This window comes from Chlorocebus sabaeus, chromosome 23, assembly GCF_047675955.1.
Source record: "Chlorocebus sabaeus isolate Y175 chromosome 23, mChlSab1.0.hap1, whole genome shotgun sequence".
Classification (NCBI taxonomy): Eukaryota; Metazoa; Chordata; class Mammalia; order Primates; family Cercopithecidae; genus Chlorocebus; species Chlorocebus sabaeus.
The window spans coordinates 69,128,920-69,149,104 of NC_132926.1; the positions used below are offsets into that span (position 1 = coordinate 69,128,920).

General features: G+C 40.1%; 1 protein-coding gene across 1 annotated transcript in view; it reads right to left on the minus strand.

The window, feature by feature from the left end:
* The window catches only part of SRP19 (signal recognition particle 19), a 38,865-nt gene extending 36,145 nt beyond the window's left edge, over positions 1–2,720 (minus strand). Inside the window, exons 1-2 of the mRNA XM_073010764.1 lie at positions 2,615–2,720; positions 1,438–1,513 (exon numbers count right to left, since the gene is read on the minus strand). The gene's annotated coding sequence lies outside the window, so the exon portion shown is untranslated. The remainder of the gene's footprint in view (positions 1–1,437; positions 1,514–2,614) is intronic.
* Positions 2,721–20,185: the final 17,465 nt, after the last annotated feature.

A 20,185-nucleotide genomic window follows, 5' to 3' on the forward strand; every position in this document is an offset into this window, starting at 1 on the left:
TAAAAGACAACTATTTATAATAGCCTCAAACTATTAATAGAAATAATCCAATTTTCCATCCAGAGTAGAAAGGGCCAGGTGTGGTGGCTCACAACTGTAATCCCAGCACTTTGGGAGGCCAAGGTAGGCAGATCACTTCAGTTCAGGAGTTTGAGACCAGCCTGGGCAACATGGAGAAATTCCATTGCTGCAAAAAAATACAAAAATAGCCGGACGTGGTGGCATGTGCCTGTAGTCCCAGCTACTCGGAAGGCTGAGGTTGGAGGATGGCTTGAGTCCGGGACGTGGAGCCTGCAGTGCACTGAGACTACACCGCCGCACTTCAGCCTGGGTGACACAGCCAGACCCTGTCTCTTAAAAAAACAAAAAAGAAGGTAGAAAAGACTCTGGTATATTCACACAATGCAATACTATAGAGGAGACGGGGAAGTAGTTTTGAGTAGGGAAATTCTGTCCTCAGGCTCCCTACCCCATACACACGCAAAAGACATCTAGCAATGCTTGGAGACATTTTTGATAGTCACAATTAGGGAATGGGGGTTGGAGGAGGATAGTGGGTAGAGGCCAGGGATACTGCTGAACATCTTAAAATGCACATAACAACCCCCAACAACAATTATCTAGCTCAAATTGGCAATGGTGCTGCTATTGACAAACTCTGTTACAGAGCAATGAAAATTCAACTACATTCTAATATGTAGATAAATCTCGTAAGCTTAAAGTTCAGTGAAAAAAAAGATACAAAAGTACATACTGTGAAATTCCGTTTACAGAAAAGTAAAAAATAAGCAAAAGTAACCTATGGCGTCAAAGTCATGACAGTGGTCATCCTGGTATTTCTGAGCATATGCGGAGGCGACAGTGACTGGGAGGGAACATAACGCAACCTTCCTGGATGCTTATGTTTTCTTTTTTGAGTGCTTGTTACCACCCAGATGTACTCATCACGTGAGAATTCACTGCATCAAACCTAGGTGCCTTAAATCTGTCATATTACAAAATACAAATTACACTTTAATAAAACTCAACAGGGCGGAACTTTTTGCAAGTCTTCACATACTTAAAAAAATCTCAACTACATTCTGAACATTGTTAATATATCGTACAATGTCATAATTGTGATTTCCTGTATCAAGGGGAACAATGTCATAACTTCGTTTTAAAAAAACATGTAAACTCTACAGACTCTGCCCCCACTTCTTTACAAACACAGGCTCATTAAGAGCCATTAAAAAAAAAATCCCTTCAGCTATGAATTAATGCCTTTCTGGTTTCACCAACACTAAGGAACGCACCCCAATTCTTGGCTGTCGTTCTCCTCAAGGCCGAAATAAATGCAGTGAAGAGAACCCCCTGTGGCTGTAACAAGATGACGTGGCCCGACCAGGATGACACCCCCTATTCCCTCGAGGACCAAGGAGCCAGCCATCTGCTTACCTTACTTATGGGGATTCGCCTTCCCTCTGCGATGGTCTTCTTATTATTTAAATAAGCAGGATAGATACAAATAAACCTGCCATAGACAATAGCATAAGTGGTATCACTAGAGCAGTTAAGAGGCAGGAGAAGAGGGTCGGGTGCCAGGAAACCAAAGGCCAATTCATGCTGAGTAGCTATCAGATGGCTACTCCCTTTTCAAACCCTCCTTTTTCTGCGTGGCTGCTGAAAAATCAAACTACCTTAGAAAGGTCCCCTCCAGCAACCAATCAGACTGGCTGCAGGCTTACTCCTCATTCTGAGTGATCCCCCTCCCTCGACCAATCAGACTGGCACTGGTCAATAGGAAACCTCTACAGAGTATTTAAATCCCAGAAAATTCCGTAACCAACAGCTCTTGGGTGGCTTGCTGGAGCCTGCTTCCACCCTGTGGAGTGTACTTTTGTTTAAAATAAATCTGCTTTCGCTGCCTTGTGTGTTTTGTTCAATTTCTTATTCAAAACGTCAAGAACCTGGACAACTACACTCAACGGATAACAAGTATTTTCAAAAATACATTCTTTCGGTCCGTGGTAGGCGACGTCATCATTATTGCTGGTACACCTGTGCTATTATTTGCTTAATGTTTTTTCTTTAAATTACCTCCCTTTTACTTAACTTAATTAAAAATAAATTTTATCTACTACCTTGGAAGGAAAAAAACCACACGAATAGAAACAAAACAACCTGGATAAATGTTACATTCGACACAGCAGCCTGTTAAAAGTTCCTGAGAATGGGTCCGCCCTCTTATATAAAAAGTGTCCGAGGTATTAAAAACTTCAAAATTTCACAAATGAGCCTTTCTGAACGCAACAATAATTAAAAAGAACACATTTCTCACACTGAGATTATGTTACTTAATATTATGTCCACGTAGCACCCAAAATCCTTGTCTCGCGTACAGGTAAACACTAGGCTACCTACAGTCGGAATTTCAGGAGCCCTGCGAAGAGCCTGGTGGCTGCTGCAGGATTCTCAGAAAAATCAGCCGCCAAGGAGACCCGCGGAGCCCGTCCAGGGCGAGCTGGATCAGCTAGGCCATTCTAGAGGCCGCGGAGCGGAGAAGGGCGGCGTAACACTCGCGGCACCACAGCAAGCCCCTTCCTTTCTGAGGACCCACCTCCCCAGAACCCACCTGTCCTGGTCCGCCGGGGACCGCGCGGCAGCGCAAGCCATCTTCACAAGAGTCTAAACAACAGCCGAGGAGCCGTACTTGAAAACCCGAGAGGAACCCAGCTCGGCGTTTCCGAGACAGCCTAGCCCGCTTTTCCGCCGGAAGTCCTGCCCACCAAATGGTTCCGCGTCCGCGATTTCTCACCGCCTGTTTGTTCCGGCACCTGTCGCTCGGCGCCAAGATCTCTAGCCTCTGACGTGGCGCGAAGGCTTCCCTCTCGCGAGAGGATCATGAAAGCTTCTCGTTGCTTTCCCAAATCTCGCTGGGGAGACCAGGTGGGGCGCATGCACGGCCACTGAAATGGGCTTAACTTCGACCCTACCTCCTTTCCAGTTTTTCAGCGAGTATGAGTGATACTAGCTACCCTCTGTTAAGGGGCGAAGACTGTGCAAGGAGGGGAATCTGTTTGGTTCAGGATGTTAGAGCAGGCAAGGAAATACTCCTTATGTTTAATTTTTATCCGTTCCTGGGCCCTAGAGCTTGCTTTCGATTTGGCAAAATGGATTTTTATAGTGGTAGAACTAGCAAAGTCATAGACGTTGTGTTTCAGTGTGCTGTGTGTTGGAAACTTCAGTGAGCTGTGTGTTAGGCCGGGTGCGGTGGCTCACGCCTGTAATCCCAGCACTTTGGGAGACTGAGGCAGGCGGATCGTAAGGTCAGGAGTTCGAGAGCAGCCTGGCCAACGTGGTGAAACCCCGTCTCTGCTAAAAATACAAAAACTAGCGGAGTGTGGTGGCACACCTGTAATCCCAGCTACTAGGGAGGCTGAGTCGGGAGAATCACTTGAACCCGGGAGTTGGAGGTTGCAGTGAGCTGAGATCACACCACTGCACTCCAGCCTGGGTAACAGAGCAAGACTCCGTCTCGGGAAAACAAAACAAAACTATTCACCTTTTAAAACTTCAGAAGGATACTATGTGCCATCACTACAGGCATACTTCGTTATTGCACTTTGCTTTGCTGCCACCAGTAGATACAGCCTTTTTACAAATGGAAGGTTTTTGGCAAATCCGCCGGAGGAAGTCTCTTGGTGCCGTTTTATCCAGCAGCATACGCTTTGTGTCACATATGGTAATTCTTGCAATATTTCAAACCTTTTCATTATTTCTGTTACGGTGATCGGTAATCAGTGATGTTTGCTGTTACTATTATAATAGTTTTAAGGCCGGGCGCGGTGGCTCACGCCTGTAATCCCAGCACTTTGGGAGGCTAAGGCAGGTGATGATGAGGTCAGGAGATAGACACCTTCTTGGCTAACATGGTGAAACCCCATCTCTACTAAAATACAAAAAATAAGCCGGGCATGGTGGCGCAGGCCTGTGGTCCCAGCTACTCGGGAGGCAGGGGAATCGCTTGAACCCTGGAGGTGGAGGTTGCAGTAAGCCAAGATCGCGCCACTGCACTCCAGCCTGGCGACAGTGCAGGACTCTGTCTCAAAAAATAATAAGTTTTGGGGCACCATGAACCATGCCCAGATAAGATGGGGGAACTTAATGGATAAACGTTGTCTTTGTTTTAACTGTTTGACCAACTGGCCATTTCCCATCTCTCTCCCTTTCCTGCAGTCCCTATTCCCTGAGACACAACAATGTTGAAATTAGGCCAATTAATAACCCTACAATGGCCTCTAAGTGTTAAAATGAAAGGAAGAGTCACATGTCTCACTTTCAGTCAAAAGATGGAAACGATTAAGCTTAGTGAGGAAGGCATATGTAAGCCAAGATGGGCTGAAAGCTAGGCCTCTTGGCACCTAACAGCCAAGTTGTAAATACAAAGACAAAATTCTTGAAGGAATTAAAAGGAAATTACTTCAATAAACACACAAATGATCAGAAAGCAAAACTTTATTGCTGATATGGAGAAAGTTTTAGGTGTTTGGACAGAAGATCCAACCAGCCACAACATTCCTTTAACCCGAAGCCTAATCCGAGCAAGGCCCTAACTCCCTTCAATTCTATGAAGGCTGAGAAAGGTTAGTAAGCTTCAGAAGTGGGAAGCTAGTAGAGGGTAGTTCAGGAGGTTTAAGAAAGTATCCATCTCCATAACATATAACATGAAAGTGCAAGGTGAAGCAGCAAGTGCTGATAGAGAAGCTGCAGCAAGTTATCCAGAAAATGTAGCTAATATCATTGATGATGATCACTGATTACCTATTATTATTTAGTGGCTACACTAAACAACAGGTTTTTCAATGTAGACAAAACAGCCTTCTAGGGGAAAAAGATGCCGTCTAGGACGTAGCAACCAAAATCCTTGTCTCTCTGAGAGAAGAAGTCAATGTCTGACTTCAATGCTGCCCCATTTAGTGGCTACACTGAACAGATTTTTCAGTGTAGACAAAACAGCCTTCTGTTGGGAAAAGATGCCTTCTAGGAAGTAGCACTCAAAATCCTTGCCTCTTTAAGAGAAGTCAGTGCCTGGCTTCAGAGCTGCTGAGGACAGGCTGATTGTCTTGTTAGGGAATAATGTAGTTGGTGACTTTAAGTTGAAGCTAATGGATATTTACTATACTGAAAATCCTACAGCCCCTAAGAATGATGCTAAATCAACTCTGCCTGTGTTCTTTAAATGGAACAACAAAGCCTGGATGACAGTACATCTGTTTACAGCATGCTTTACTGAATTATTTTTGAGACAAGGTCTCGCTCTGTTACCCAGGCTGGCATGCAGTGGCCCTATCACATCTCATTGCAGCCTTGACCTCCCACACTCAAGCAGTCCTCCCACACAAGCCTCCTGAGTAGCTGGGACTATGGGCTCACGCCACCATGCCTGGTTGATTTATTTTTATTTTTAGTGGAAACAAGATCTTGCTATGTTGCCTGGGCTGGTCTTGAACTCACGGGGTCAAGCAATCCTCTTGCCTCAGCCTCCCAAAGTACTGGGATTACAGGCATGAACCACCGCCCCCAACCTTTACTGAATATTTTTAAGCCCACTGTTTAAATCAATTGCTCAGAGAAAAAAAAAAAAAAAAGAGAGAGTCCTTTCAAAATATTACTGCTCATTGACAATGCACCTAGACCTCTAGACATCTAAGGCTCTGATGGAGATCTAGAAGGAGATTAATGTTTTCATGCCTGATAACACATCATCCATTCTGCAGTTTGTAGATCAAATAGTAATTTTTATTTTCATCTCTTATTAAGAAATACATTTTGTAAGACTATAGCTGCCAAATAGTGATTCCTCTGATGGATAAGGGCAAGATAAATTGAAAACCTTCTGAAAATGATTCACTATTCTAGATGGTATTAAGAGCATTTGTGATTCATTGGAGGTTAAAATATCAACATGAACAGGCAATTGGAAGAGGTTGATTTCAACCCTCTGAGATGATTTTGAGGACTTTAAGACATTAGTGGAGGCAGTAACTGCAGATGTGGTGGAAATAGCAAGAAAACTAGAATTAGAAGTAGAAACTGAAGATGACTGAATTGCTACAATTATGATAAAACTTGAATGATGAGGAGTTGCCTCTTATGAATGGGCAAAGAAAGTGGTTTCTTGAGATGAAAACAACTGGTGAATATGCTGTGATCATTGTTGAAATGACATCAGAAGGTTTAGAAGAGCATAAACGTAGTTGATACAGCAGTGGCAGGGTATGAGAGGACTGACTCTAATTTTTAAAGAAGTTCTACAATGCCTAAAATACTACCAAACAGCATCACATGCTACAGAGAAATCTATTGTGAAAGGAAGAGTCAGTTGATGTGGCAAAATTCACTGTTGTCTCATTTTAAGAAACTGCCACAACCACTCCAGCCTTCAGCAACCATCATCCTGATCAGTCAGCAGACATCAACACTGAGGCAAGACCTTCCACCAGCAAAAAGATTATGATTTTCCAAAGGCCCAGATGGTTGTTAGCATTTTCAGCAATAAAGTATTTTAAATAAGGTATGTACATTATTTTTCTAGATATAATGCTATTTCACACTTAACAGACTACAGTATAATGTAAACATAACTTTTATATGCACTGAGAAATCAAAAAATTGTATGACTTGCTTTATTATGATACTTGCTTTATTGTGGTGGTCTAGAACCAAACCTGTAACATCTCTGAGGTATGCCTATATATTTTTGCGTAACTTAGATTGATTGCAAAATAGTATTTCAGCATCTCCATTCAACTAAACCCACCTTCGTTCCTATTTTAATAATGGATGTTTATTCCACACCTACAAGACATGCTTCAAAAAGCCAGGCAAAGTGAGATAGATTTTCTCTTTTACAGATAAAAAAGCAGACAAACTGAAAGACCAAACTCAACCAACAAAAATCTTCATGAAAGTTTAAGTCTCAGTGAGGTTAAATAATTAGCCCATTCATGCTAATAATGGCTGAGCATAGATGCTCAGCTAGTCTGACTGGAAGCCCCTGACTTTCCTTCATGTACTCATTATGTCTCTCAATCTTCCTTGTAGTTTTTTTTTTTTTTTTTTAGCACAAAATTAAGTTTGCTCCTGATGTAAATAAGTAACGTTTACTTATTTCTAAAGTGTATATGATTCCTGCAAAAACAGTGTCATGCAATAACCTAAAATTGAGGAGTACATTTAGAGATGAAATGAATCCAAATTTTAAAATACATAGTTTTATTGCTTTAGGATACGCATACACATATTAAAAAGTGAAAAAATGAATGAGGTAGTCTGAGGCTTAGTACATGCAAGTAGCCTACTTACCATGGAATTGTTTTTGTAGAGCCATCTAAGTAATTGGAGACAAAAAGGTCAATATTATAACTGCTAGTAACATTTCCTTGTTCATATATACTAAGATAATTAATGACAGAGCTAATATTTTTAGTGTCATTCAATGCCAAATCCACACTCCTATTAAACTCCACACTATTGCTGAGATATTGTACAAGTACAGAGAGGAGGGGTGAGGAAGAGAGAAAGAATGCAATATTGTTACCACACTGACAATGAAATTTTGAGCCAAATATAAAGTTTTTAAATGTTTATGCTTGTGGAAAGGCAGGTTAAATTAAAGGAGAATGAAGATGGACATGGAAAAATTGTGGAGATGATGAAAGGGCTTTATAGAATTATGGCACTTGTTTTCAAATCTTATTTTTATCAAACTGTCTTCCTTTTCTTCATACAAACATGCCACTAAATTCAACTTATCAACCTTGATTGAGGCTGCTGGCTGGAGGTGGGGTTCACAAAGGTACAAAGAGAAGATCGAGGTAAACAAGAGAAATTTTCCAAAGATAGTTGAGTAGGAATTGAGGGAGTATTCTGAGAAGATTGTGGAGTAGAAAGAACCAGGAATCCATCTTCCCACCACGACAATGATTACATTAGCAGAATCTGTGACATGTAATTATTTAGAAACTATGGAGTCTATTGAAGGCTTGCAACTTCCAGGGAAAGAATTTAAAAGTAAATTAGAGTTATTTTTGGTCAGTGTCAGTTCTTAATACAGTAGCAGTTACCCACGCCCATCCCCAGCCCTGTGATAGTCAGCTGTATACGCATTCCAGGAGCAGCCTATGGGGCCCAGAGTGGGCAAAAAGCACCCTGTCTTCCAAGTACTGGGCATCTGTACACTGGTCATTGATTGCTGCTTCTGATCATAGAAGTGCAGACAAAGAGGCAGAGTGTCATGGATTTTGCACCTCGCCTCATTGGTTTAAGCCCCTTCCCTCCAGCTGAAGTGACTTCCAGGGGATTTAAAGGACTGGTGTCTCTCCTCCTTAACTTTTCTCTCTCTCTCTCTCTTTTTTTTTCTTTTGGGAGGCAGACATTAAAGACTAGAACATCCAAAAACAATGGCATATATAAGGAAAATTAGAAAGTAACTATGCATGCCAAGGAAAAGACTAGGATCAGAAAAACCTGAGAAGACCTCAAGTGTACACTTCATGTTGAACCTTGGCACAGAGAGAGCCTACAATTAAACAAACAAAAAACCTAGGGAAGGGGTTTGATTTCCAGAGTTACCACATCTCCTGCTTATCTTGATCTCTCTCTTTGTGAACCCCATCTCCAGCCAGCAGCCTCAACCAAGGTTAATATTTTGGATTTAGTGGCACATGTATATGAAGAAAAGGAAGATGGTTTTATAAAAAATAACATTTGAAAACAAGTGCCATTGGATTCAGATGTCCAGTTTTCAACAAAAAATCACAAGGCATACAAAGAAACAGGAAAATTAGGCTCATTCAAAGGGAAAAAATATTGGTAAATCTCAGAGTAGGGGGGAAAGAGAAAAAGTAAATAAAAGATATCAACAGGAACTATCTCTGACATCTACTAGACAAAGAGTTTAAAACAACTACCTTAAGGATGCTCAAAGAAGTAAAGGAGAATGTGGAGAAAGTTGAGGAAACCATGTATTTACAAAATGGAAATAACAATAAAGAGACAGAAAATCAAAAAGAAGACAAAAAGAAATTCTGAAGGAGAAAAAATACAGTAACTGAAATGAAAAAATCACTAGAAGGATTCAGAGGCAGTTTTGAACAGACAGAAGAATGAGCAAACTTGAAGATAATAGAAATTACTAAGTCTGAGGAACCAAAAGAAAAAAAAATAATAAAAGCAAACAAATTCTACGGGACCTGTTGGAACACCATCAAGTGGACCAATATACACATCGTGGGAGTTTTAAAAGGAGAAGAGAGACAGAAAGGACAGAAAGAATATTTGAAGAAATAATGGCTGAAAAATTCTCGAATTTGATGAAAGACATTAATATAAACATCCAGGAAGCTCAATGAAATCCAGGTAAGATTAACTCAAAAAAACCCACATTAAGACACATTATAATTAAGCTTTCAAAAGCCTAACATGAAGAATCTAGTTCAAGTTGCTCTCAAGTCTAAGGATGAGACTCATATGCATTCAGCCATAGCAGGATCACCCCGGCCTGAGCTTGAGTTGAATCCATTGGGAAATTCAGGGCATGCTTGGGCATATTTGGTTAGCTAATGGGGATGGCTGCCTGTCTCACTTGTCTGTTGCTGTGTAACAAAGCACTCTAAAACTTACTGTTTTAAAACAACAACAATAATTTATTTGCTCATGAAAGTGCAGTTTGGGTAAGGTAAACAGGACCAGCTTGTCTCTGTTTTATGTGGCATCTGCTGGGGCTAGAAAGTCCACAATGACTTTATGCTTATGTCTACCTCAGTTGGGATGGCTGGAACAGCTGAAGTCTGGTTGGACATCTCTATCTCCATGTGGCGTGGCATCTCCATATGGTTAGGTTGGGCTTTGATAAAGGCTCTCTCCTTGACCAAACTTTAAACAGGCTCCTCTGAATCCTCTTCTCAACTAGGTCTTGACCTTGGCCCCAGTCTTCTCTTTGACCTGTCTAGCCCAATGTAGTTTTAGCAAGAATCCTGCTAAGTTTAGTGAGAACTTCCCTACCTTTGAAATCTAATCAGATTCCTCATCCCCCACCTTTGATGTAAAAGCCTTTGGCCTGCTTACAGCAAGAACCCTGTTAAGTCAGTTTAGCAAGGATCTCCCTATCCTTGAGGTCTTCCCTTAGCAATTTTCCATCCACTTACCCCTTTGGCTATAAATCTCTAGCTGCTAATCCCTTTCCCCTATTGCAATACCCCTATTGCCAAAGTCTTGAAAAAAGTCTTCATTACAATTTCAACAAGTTTCCTGCAGATGGCAAAGTAGAAGCTGCTAGACTTTTTTAATGCCTGGTCTTGGAAGTCCCAGAAGATCATTTTCTCCACATCCTATTGGTCAAATTAGTCACAGGACCAACTCAGATTCAAAGGAGGGGCAATAGATTTGTACTGCAAAAAAGCACATGGAATGGGAGATATTGTGCCATTTTTGGAAATATGTTCTACCATTCTGTCAGAAAGTCAGTTCCACAGAACACTGAGAATTTACCCTAGAACAACTAAGAGTTATGTACGCCAGCTTGACCCAATGACAAAACTTTCACTGCCTGGGGGAAAACTGTCAGAGCACAACATGGTGTTTGTCACTAAGATTTGTATATGTTCCATATCCAGACCCTGGAGGATTCATATCTATATTTTGAGTTAGGAGAATAGACTATCAGTAAAATCTGTTTTAATGAAACTGTTTCATTAAAAATACATTAAGGCATTTGAACACCAACAGTACTGGTTTGGTAATCTTATGGGAAAATGTTAATACCAAAGTGGAGGACAGGTGTTCTTTCCACGTCTAGGGGAATGCAGTGCAACTTCTGGACATCAAGAACTCCTGATAGTAGAGTCCCCACTTAGGCACTACCCAGTTTCTGATGACAAGGGCCATTTTGGTAGATACAGTTGATTTGGACCCAGTATCCACTACAAACTCTTTTTTTGAGACAGAGTCTCACTCTGTCATCCAGGGTGGAGGGCAGTGGCATGATCTCAGCTCACTGCAGCCTCTGCCTCCTGGGTTCAAGCGATTCTCCTGCCTCAGCCTCCCAAGTAGCTGGGACTACAGGCATGTGCCACCACACCCAGCTAATTTTTGTATTTTTAGTAGAGACAGGGTTTCACCATGTTGGCCATGATGGTCTTGATCTCCTGACCTCGTGTTCCACCTGCCTTGGCCTCCCAAAGTGCTGGGATTACAGGCGTGAGCCACCACACCCAGTCCAATTTCCTTATGTTATGGCTTGATGCAGCAAAGTGAGAGAAAAGAAGTGATGGAGGGGAAGTAACAGTAAAAGAGAGAACACGTGAACATTTGCTTGAAGGCTCAAGATTGAAAAGATTCAGGATTAAAAGAGTTATGGGAAAAAAGACAAACAGCTGGACTTATGCTAGTAAAATTTCTTTATTAAAAGGCTTAAAATAAAACCCTATAAACACTCAAGTATGAAATAAAAGTTATCTATATTGGAAGAAACCCAGAATGATACTGGAACTTCTTAGCAGTAGTAAATGCTAAAAGCTAAACGTTCTGAGGAGAAAGAATTGTGACCAGAATTGTGACCCAGATTATCCTTTGTGCGAGGTCAAAATAAAACAACTTAAAAACAAGTATGGATTTAGAAAGTACCCTAATTTAGCTTTTCTGAAAAGATAATAATCATTTGAGGAAATACTCCAGCTAAGCCAAATTAACATGCAGAATTGAAGAAAATAAAAGTCATGTAATATAGAACAGTGCTGAATACTGAAATCTAATTTATACTTAGATTTAAATAATTATAATTACTATGATGGTGAAGCTAATTACAATCGTAAAGAAAAGACTCTGAAAATTAAAAACGAGTGAATACCTTAACACTGGAATAGAGATTTTGCAAAGAACCTAGGGTTCCAACTGAAATAGTGTACATCTCTTTCTTGAGTCATTTTAGCCACTGCATCACGGCCATATTACTTCACCTAGGACCTTCACCTCTCCATATTTTGCTTTCTCCTCTTTCCCTTTGTTGTTTCCCATTTCTCCTCCTTAGCCTCTCATTCCTGGACTACCCCACAAATTCCAGATTCTCGCCTCTCTTAAGCAAACCTATTAAATTTTCTCTAACTCTCCTCCCAACTCACTCCAGACTTGGCTTTACAGATTTCAAACTCATAAAGGTCCTCAGCTAAAGACAAGGATCCTCTGAGAACCTTCCTTTCACAGAATCCACCTTTTTAAAACGAAATTGTGGTTTTATTATTTTTATTTCATTTTATTTTTTTTTGAGACAGAGTTTCACTCTTGTTGCCCAGGCTGGAGTGCAACGACGTGATCTCGGCTCACCACAACCACCACCTCCTGGATTCAAGTGATTCTCCTGCCTCAGCCTCCCGACCAGCTGGGATTACAGGCATGGGCCACCACACCCAGCTAATTTTGTATTTTTAGAAGAGACGGGGTTTCTCCATGTTGGTCAGGCTGGCCTCAAACTCCCGAACTCAGGTGATCTGCCCCTCTCGGCCTCCCAAAGTGTTGGGATTACAGCTGTGAGCCATCGCGCCTGGCTGTTATTTTTAAAATAGAGATAGGGGTCTCACTATGTTGCCCAGGCTGGTCTCGAACTCCTGGGCTCAAATGATCCTCTTGCCTTGGCCTCCCTAAATGCCAGGATGACAGGCAAGAGCTACCATGCCCAGTTCAGAAGTTGTAGTTTTAAATAACTGCTCTTCAGTATCAAATGTATGAAACAAAATTACAGGCCAGGCGCAGTGACTCACGCCTGTAATCCCAGCACTTTGGGAGGCCGAGGTGGGTGGATCACCTAAGGTCAGGGGTTCAAGATGAGCCTGACCAACATGGTGAAACCCCATCTCTACTAAAAATACAAAAAATCAGCTGGGCATGGTAGTGGATGACTGTAATCCTAGCTACAGGCTAGGCTGAGGCAGGAGAATCACTTGAATCTGGGAGATGGAGGCTGCAGTGAGCTGAGATCCTACCACTGCACTTCAGCCTGGGCAACAGAGTGAGATTGTCTCAAAACAACAACAAAAAATTACAAATGCAAAGATAAATTAACAAAAACCATGGTGACAGTGAGGCTGCCAGTGTTTTACAGATGAATTAGTCTGTACAAAAGGAAAAATAATTTATAGTACCAAATGTTGTCATCATGTTTCATGTTTGATGCCTTTTATCCAGAACTATACTGACATAAATTTGCCTTTACTGTTTTCTTTGCATTTGCCTGTGCAAGGTGGTTGTACTTTTTATTGTATCCATTCTGAATCATTTAGACTGTTTTGTTAGCGGCATATAGTTGGGAGATTTTATTTTATCCAATCTGATAGTGGCTATTTTATGTGTTTAATACATTTATTTACTCTTATTCCATCATTTTATGCTTCACTGTGGCTAATTTAGCTGTTATCTTTCAGCTAGTGATTTGGAGGGAAAATTTTACTTAAATATGATTTTCTGTTAGCTTCAAGTTACTTTAGGAACAAAAAGGGGTTAGAAGTTCACAAGTGTTCCCCAAATCGGGAAAAGTAGTTTGCTTTTTTTAACATTGACATTACCACTACATTTAAAAATTGAATTTGTATCTTTTCCAAGTTAAAAATAAAATAGTATCTATTGACATTGCCTACATGAAATTCAAAACTGTGTGTTTTAACCTGTTCTTTCCTTCTAACCCTTATTTTCCAGTTTGGGTTGATAATCTTGAATTTAAGATGATTTAAATTACTAAGCATCTCATTGTTTCTCTTTTGAGTTATTTAAACATTCACGTTGAGATTATCAGGTTAACGACAATTATTTATACATTTATTCAAGTTTAAATATTCCGTTGCTCAAACTGTTTCCTTAATACCTTTCCATTTATCTTAATTACTGGGGCAGCTGGAATACTGTAGTAGAAATATGTCGCGGTTTCTGGCTCCCAAGCCCTTTTGCAGTGTCTCTCATAGATTTGAGAAATTCATTTTTGTGAATCCAGTCTCCTCAATGGAGAAACAAAAAAGTGAACTTTCCCAGGTGCTACAGGCATGTAACACATCCTCTGCCAACCACACCCACCCAAGCAAGACTTCAATTCAGAAGCAAGCAGCGTGAAGTGAGTGCCACATGTAATCTTATTTTGTGGCCATGGTGTCAGAGGATTCCAGCAGTTAGGGGTAGCATCGAGGTCTTTACTGTAGTCTCAAAGTATGGTTTGGATATTGTTTCCACTGTGTAGTTTCTAAGACTGCTTTTCTAGTCCATGTCATATAGATCCTGTGAGCTACCTCATATTCTTTAAATAAACATCTTGTCATTTATAGGTCTTGTTTTTAACTAACAAGAACCCCAAGGGTTGATAAACGAAATGTTAGTATGGTTGGTTTCAGAATTCTTAGGTAATATTTCTATTCCCTTCCAAATGCTGCATGTATTGTGTTTCATTGTTTTGTGGTGTTTTGTTCTTTGACATTTAGTACTGCAGAGATACTTGATGCTAATTTTTTTTTTTTTTGATGGCAACCTATTCTTCTCTTCCCACTGATTTTTTTTTTTTTTCCCTCCCTCACTCTGTCACCCAGGGTGCCGTGCAGTGGTGAGATCTTGGCTCACTGCAACCTCTGCCTCCTGGGTTCAAGTGATTCTTCTGCCTCAGCCTTCTGAGTAGGTGGGACTACAGGCGGGCGCCACCACACCCGTCTAATTTTTGTATTTTTAGTAGAGACAGGCTTTCGCCACGCTAGCCAGGATGGTCTCGATCTCTTGATCTCGTGATCCACCTGCCTCGGCCTCCCAAACTGTTGGGATTACAGGTGTGAGCCACCGCGCCCGGCCCCTCTGATGTTTTTATAAAGTCTTATCTTGGAAATTTTAAAACTTACTGTATGTCTAAATATGGTTTTCTGTTAGTTTTGTTACTTCAGGAACAAAGAGGGGTGAGAGGTTCACAATTGCTTCCCAAACCGCGAAAAGTAGAACAAGGTCTCAAAAATGTCAGGAACTGAGTGACTCCAGGAGCTGGGGGCTCTTTTTTTGAGACAGGGTCTCATTTTGTCACCAAGGCTGGAGTGCAATGTCAGCCTCCTGAGTAGCGGGGACTACAGGCGTGGAGCACCATGCCCAGCTAATTTTTAATTTTTTGTAGAGACGAGGTCTCACTATGGTACCCCTAGGTTGGTCTTAAACTCCCCGGCTCAAGCAATCCTAAAGTGCTGGGACTGCAGGAGTGAGCCACTGCACCCAGACCCCGTTTTTTTTGTTTTTCTTAGAGACAGTGTCTTGCTTTGTCACCCAGGCTGGAGTGCTTACAGCTCACTGTGGTCTTCAACCGATGGCCTCAAGCGATACTTCCGCCTCAATCTCTGTGTAGCTGGGACTACAGGTATGCACCATCAGGCCCTATTTTTATTTATTTATTTATTTGTTTGTTTTTGTAGAGACAGGGTTTTGCTTTGTTGCCCAGGCTGGTCTTGAGCTTGTGATTCTTGTCTCTCACTTTGTCCTCCCAGTATCTGTTCCCTTTACCTCTTTCTCCACTAGGTGGCTTCCTCTTAGTTTAAGCTTCACGATGCCAATCATGGTAATTTGAGCCTTAACTGTGCATGCTCTTTCGTTCCAGCACTCAAGAACCAGCCAGACAGCAAAAGCCAAAATTGACAAATGGGATCTAATTAAACTAAAGAGCTTCTGCACAGCAAAAGAAACTACCATCAGAGTGAACAGGCAACCTACAGAATGGGAGAATATTTTTGCAATCTACTCATCTGACAAAGGGCTAATATCCAGAACCTACAAAGAACTCAAACAAATTTACAAGAAAAAAACAACCCCATCAAAAAGTGGGCAAAGGATATGAACAGACACTTCTCAAAATAAGACATTCATACAGCCAACAGACACATGAAAAAATGCTCATCATCACTGGCCATCAGAGAAATGCAAATCAAAACCACAATGAGATACCATCTCACACCAGTTAGAATGGCAATCATTAAAAAGTCAGGAAACAACAGGTGCTGGAGAGGATGTGGAGAAATAGGAACACTTTTACACTGTTGGTGGGATTGTAAGCTAGTTCAACCATTATGGAAAACAGAATGGCGATTCCTCAAGGATCTAGAACTAGATGTACCATATGACCCAGCCATCCCATTACTGGGTATATACCCAAAGGATTATAAATCATGCTGCTATAAAGACACATGCACACGTATGTTTATTGCGGCACTATTCACAATAGCAAAGACTTGGAGACTTGGAATCAACCCAAATGTCCATCAGTGACAGACTGGATTAAGAAAATGTGGCACATATACACCATGGAATACTATGCAGCCATAAAAAAGGATGAGTTTGTGTCCTTTGTAGGGACATGGATGCGGCTGGAAACCATCATTCTTAGCAAACTATCACAAGAACAGAAAACCAAACACCGCATGTTCTCACTCATAGGTGGGAACTGAACAATGAGATCACTTGGACTTGGGAAGGGGAACATCACACACCGGGGCCTATCATGGGGAGGCGGGAGGGGGGAGGGATTGCACTGGGAGTTATACCTGATGTAAATGACGAGTTGATGGGTGCTGACGAGTTGATGGGTGCAGCACACCAACATGGCACAAGTATAAATATGTAACAAACCTGCACGTTATGCACATGTACCCTAGAACTTAAAGTATAATAATAATAAATAAATAAAAATAAAATTGTTAGGAGGGTAGATGTAATCTTAAATGTTATCACAAAATAAAATTTTTTAAAACATCCAAAAAAAAAAAAAAAAAAAAAAAAAAGACCCAGCCAGAAATTTCCTTTGTGACTCTTATTTCAAATTGATTGGCCTAATCGTTTTTTCTTTCCAAGCAGGGCTATACAAGTCTTTGGTCACTGACCAGCTGATGATGAGTCTCCTCCAGGTCAGATATAACTCTGGTACAAATAGCCAAGGTCAGGGAGAAAGACTGGGTACATAGTTCAGTGACCAATCAATGAGGCTAAGGGTTTGGATTCCAAAAGGTGGTGTAGGTAGGGCAGTTAATGTTTGGCATTTCTTTCAATAGTTATTTCTCACTAATATTGCTTTATATTCAATTGCATACATTATGTTGAATATTTTTAATTAAAAAACCATATTACTTAAAGAAAATAAGTGGATAGTCACAATGTAGAGAAAGAATTATCCTGAATATCAAAGAAAGTGTATTTAGCACCAAAAACAATATTATAAACATAGAACGTACAGGTTGAAAAAAGCATCAATGGCCTAACAAAAAGCAGAATATACTTTTATAGATCATAGACAGAGTTATAAGAATGGCAGAAAAATGACCTGGGGTTTACAGGAGCCATAATCTATAGGTTTCAACATTACAAAGTAATTTTTAAATTTTAAGTCTGCGTAATATGAGGAAAATATGCTTATTAGAAAGGAAAAAAATACACTCTATTTCAGCCATGTTGACTTTTGAAAAATAATTATTTCATGAATTTTAATGATCTGACTATTCAGATGTTTCTTTAGCTATGGGCAATTTACTTTTTGCATTTCTGATGCTCTGCTTTTTTCCTTAGATTCCAAGAAACCCTGTGATAACATATATTCAGATATTGTGCACCTGGCTCCCATCCTCCACAAGATTCATCTTTTCATGTAATTAACCTTGTGGCAACATGATCCATATTTTAATTAAGAAACATTTTACTGTACTTACAGTGCTATTTGATCCTTATGGGGCTTATCTTTGATTATGTCCTTTTCATTACCCTGGTAATTTGTAAAGTTGTCCTTAAATATCAATCTGTTAATTGCTTATTGATCACTTCCGCTGTATATTAAAAAACTGGATACATTTTCATCTGAAATCAATCTTTTCTGATTTTAAAGTTCCCATTTCATAGTCTCTTAATCTTACTGAAAATTCAAATTAGATCTTTGCTGAAGTTATTGCTTTTTATAATAAGTCTCAAAGGGAACATTAACTGAGCCTTCAGATATAATCACTGTCTTTAGAATTACTTGTTCATTCATGTCTGATTAAGTTTGTCTGCTGTCAGGAGTTGAGATAAGCATTATCAGATTGGATGGCTCAATACTGAATTTTGTGCCTAGGGGAAGAAGAGTTTATCTGTTGGCATACTTTGTCAGATTAAAGGTCCAGTTGTTGGGAGGAATCGCTAGAGCTGAAGGCAAATCACTCAAGGAGCCTCACTGTGATAACTTAGGGCAGTAATTCTCAAAGTGTGGTCTCCAGACCAGCAGCATTAGCCTCACCTTCCAACTTGTTAGATATGCACGTTCTTGGGCCCCATTCCAAACCTCCTGAATCAAACTGGGGGTATGGCCCAGCTATGTCTTGGTAAGCACTCCTGGTGATCCCAACGCACTCCTTTGAAGTGCCTTACGATAGGTAACTCTCCCTCCCCGACTCCTCTCTAAACAGGCATCATAACTCTTGACTAATTCCCAACACTGGACTTAGTATGCCATTTGTAAACAAGCATAAATTGGGAATATTTGGCCTGCTATCGATTATAGCAGCACCCTGTGAACATCTATAATTAGAATTGAGACTTGCCCCTTTACTAATTCAGAACCACTATCTCTAATAGAGGGCCTCATCCAGCAATCTTTACTTCAATGGGTAGTGTAGACTGGCCCTTCTCCCAGTCAGTGTTGCCTACAAAAATTCCACTTTTCTGGCATGTGGAATGAACTCTTCATTTTCAACATTTATATTTTCTTCCTTATTTGAATTAAAAGGCAATTTTATCTAATTGACTAACATCCCATCTCTTTCCATAGAAGTACTTGAAGTGGTTTGCAAAAACTGGCAAGCAATAATTCAGAAAGTTAGAAACAGAAAGTCAGAAAATGAAAGGAAACCAATATGACCTATATGCATGTATCTCCATTGTTTATGGAAGCTTTGGAGAACAGCAGAAATAGATTGTATTCATAGACAATTTCAGATAACATTTGGCAAAAATGTAAATGTCAATCATTTCAAAGATAGTAAATTGAAGTGTTTACAAAGTGGTGCAGTAGACACAGTACAGGCATTGGAGTCAAATACCTTAGCTCAAGTCATAGCACTTTATTTACTGGCATTTTAGCTTTAAAAAAATCATTTTCATTACCTGGAAGTTATAAACACAGGTAAGGGGTAGGTAATTAACTACTTAATGTGATTTTCAAGGCACCAGGTAGGTGTGTTTACTCCTCTTTTATCTCCTCTTCTGAGTGCCCCACAATGCTTAAAAAGGTTTTCCCTCCCCAAATACTGTATGAATCTTATCACTAAAAATAAATTTTCATTTATTCAACAAATATGTGTGCATGTATCATCACAGTCACCCTTTGATCTTTTAGAACAAACCAAGGAAGATATATTAAGTAAATTATCTTAGTTAATAAGTGCCAGTTTATTTTCCTTCAGGAAGGAGGACTTCCCTCCATTGTACAAGGGGGCACTTAACATGTACCCCAGAACTGTACCCACCAAAAACAAAGTTTCCTTAACAGGCAGGGATTTTAAAACATACTTCTGAATATCCTAATGGTATTAAACCTACCTTTGAAGTTCCATGTGATTTGAATTTCCTGAACATGGCAAACAGCTGATTATACTTCACTGCTGAAATTTTGCTCTAACATACAGGGTGATAAAAAGTGTTCATGTCAGACCCAGTTGCAACAAGATGAAGGGGCAAGACAGTAACATTGTAAAGCTTCGAAAAGACTACAATGTCTAAGAATAATCAATTTCAACTACAGAATTCTATAACATTAAGAAAAAGGAAATTATGTGGGCATATTATGTTTAATGCTTAGTCTATGCTAGGCTGTTTACATTGCTATTATATGAATTTATTTTTACTGAGCTCCAGTGGAGTAAGAAAAAAAGTTTAAGCGGAAAAATATTAAAAATCAAGATGAGCTAATCACATAAAAGAAATTTCAGGAATAGCTAAGTGCCAACACATGGAATGGTTAAGTGGCAACAGTCTTCTTCAATTGTTTTTATTACAGTAAGAGGAATTTTACTCTTAATGCATAGAATCTGAAGAAAAAAATTTATATAAGCTTTTAAAAGAGGCCTTTAAAACAATTATTAATACAAGTGTGAAACAAGACCCTTCAAACAAATACCAATTTCAGTAA